The sequence below is a fragment of the Psammomys obesus genome, unplaced genomic scaffold (genome assembly GCF_907164565.1).
Source record: "Psammomys obesus unplaced genomic scaffold, mPsaObe1.curated_primary_1811, whole genome shotgun sequence".
Classification (NCBI taxonomy): Eukaryota; Metazoa; Chordata; class Mammalia; order Rodentia; family Muridae; genus Psammomys; species Psammomys obesus.
In genome coordinates, this window is record NW_026585644.1 from 13,267,950 (window position 1) to 13,270,499 (window position 2,550).

Below are 2,550 nucleotides of genomic sequence, written 5' to 3' on the forward strand. Positions count from 1 at the left end.
AACCAGCTTAATAGGTAAGGGACGTAAAGGCCGGCACAGCCAACATTATACTTTTCCCCAGGCAAGCATAGCCTACTCCAGCCTGGTAGAAGTTCAGTCTATGCAGAATTAAGCAAAATCTGCATTTGCTTATGCACCAAGCCCATGTCAATGAGCTTTCAAACAGAGGTTAGAGACTAAGCTGGCTTCCACTGGCCTGGGCTAAAGACTACCACAGGGTAAATCTTAAGCTCTTCACTCCTGAATGTGTGTTCATGATGTGTGTTCATCGTCTTCACTCTGGTAAACATTTTCCAATGTATATTTTTATCAATTTGCCACAATGTTCATTCTTTTTTTCCAATTATACTACAAGTCTTGAAATAAGTGACTGTATACATGTAGATAAACCTAGAAATAAATGTGAATGTACATATGAATAACAGGCTATTCAAGAGCTATATAAGAAGTGGGCCTCTCTAATTTTGACTAATTCTCAATAGAGTACAGGGTTGAAGGTAAGGTAGATTTGGGGGATAATAAATGAAACTACCAAATATCCAGATCATAACCTTGGGTACTAGAAAGCCTAGTCCTATTTGTTCTTAACTGCTTAGCCTTAGTCTGAGGTCTTGGGTCTTGGTCTTTGATTCCCAATTTTTGTCCCGATCCTGAGAGTGGAGTATTAAACCCAAGCCTTATATTCTCAGCCATGGTCTTGTACACTAAGCCCTGGTCCTGGATGTTGAGCATTGGTCCATAAGCTCAGTCTTGAGCCTCATGGTCAGTGCTGTTGTTAGGTATCCTGGCCCAGGATGCTCACTCTGCCTTGATGATCATATTTTGTCTTAAATGTTCCACCCTGTTCCTGGTGTTCATTTCTGAACCTGGATGGCCTTTCTTCCCCCCTCCCCCCCATGCTCACTCTTAGTTCCAGGATTCTTGTCCCTAGTCCTCAGTGCTCATCCTTGATCCTAAATCGTCTTAGATACTTAGCCTTGGTCAGGGATGCTCAGGCATAGTCCTAGGATATTTAGCCCTGGTCTTGTATGCTCAGCCTTAGAACAACTAACATGTTTGTAGTTTGCATGAGAGTCATACAAATTTTGCAGTCTACACTCTTCCACTACATTATTCTTTCTGAGGCCTTCCAGGATGGAACCATGCCCATTTAATGCTGCTCATTTGCAAATTTATAGCAAAATTTTGACACACTACTTGTAAGTGCTAAATGATTGGATGAGTAAACCTTAAATGATTGGATGATTTTTCTACAGCGAATAGGCTGATAATAACTAAAAATTTTATTGTTATTGTCCTTATTCTTTTGCTGTACTGATTATACTCAATCCCATGTTTCCATGGGTGATTTACTTCAAATATAATATGGAAAAGACAGCTAGATATTTTTATTATTTTTATTAAACAAAATGTGGTGAGCTGAGAGAAGATGAAAACAGCCTGTATTTGTCAGTGCTCAAAGCTCTACTGCTTGGAATTTCACTGACAGCACTGTGTCAACGGGCTGAAAGAGATAAAAATGCACATGGTCAACAGAAAGGAACTGAAGAGTACTCTCACTGACAACCTTTGAGAAAGCTCTTTTTAAAACTGCTATTGCTTAGGTTCAGCCAAGGGACATTGCTAGGGGTAGAGGTCCTTGCACAGTGCCCATAGTGCACCCAATTGAAATTGGAGAGTGTGATACTATGAGAAGTTAAATACTAGGAAGGCAGCAAAATTGGGGTCTTAAAGCCTACAGTATTCTAAAACCATCAGCAGGACCCTGAAAGGTACTGGACAGACAAGCAGTGACATGAGTGACTGCTCTACTCGTCATACCTTTGCAATACTGATTTTGAACTGTTTTCTACGACTGATAAATAGTATATAACATAAGACAAAATATCCTGCAATCATTGGGGATATTGGTATCTTAGTCTCTATTTCTTTCGACTTGACCCTATTTTGGAAGCATCTCTCTGTGTGCTATGTTGTGCCCAGCATGGCTTGGTACTGGGACCTTTACTAGGGGTGGTGAGGGAATGAATAAAGGACAGACACTGAAGAACTGACAGATACAGGGACACAGAAAATCTGGGGACCTGTGGGCTATGACTCTAATGGAGTAGTATCAAGTAGAGTATGTGTATAGAAGGTGGGAGGATTGGCTAGTGTCTGTAAGAAGCCATGTCAGTCTGCAAACATCCAGTAAAATGAAGCTTCAGTTGCTAGTTTTGTACATAAATGCTATACTTGGACCAAAGAAAGAGTTTGCCTTTTTGAACCTGACCCAAGAGGAAAGGTATTGCCAATTTCTCAGGGTTCTAAGCATTGGTCTTTGTCAATAACACAGATTTACTCAGGACTATCCAATCCTTACACATTCTCTCAGAGCTGCTTTGACTCCTCACACCACCTCCACTTTCTTATTTCTTAGATGTTCATGATGAAGCTTCACTCTTAGTCAAAAATACCATTCACTGCAATGCTCAACACCAGACTGAAAAGAAAAATGCACAGCCTCAATCCCTACAAGAAGCTGCCCTGTGTATCCACACTTGAGGGAAA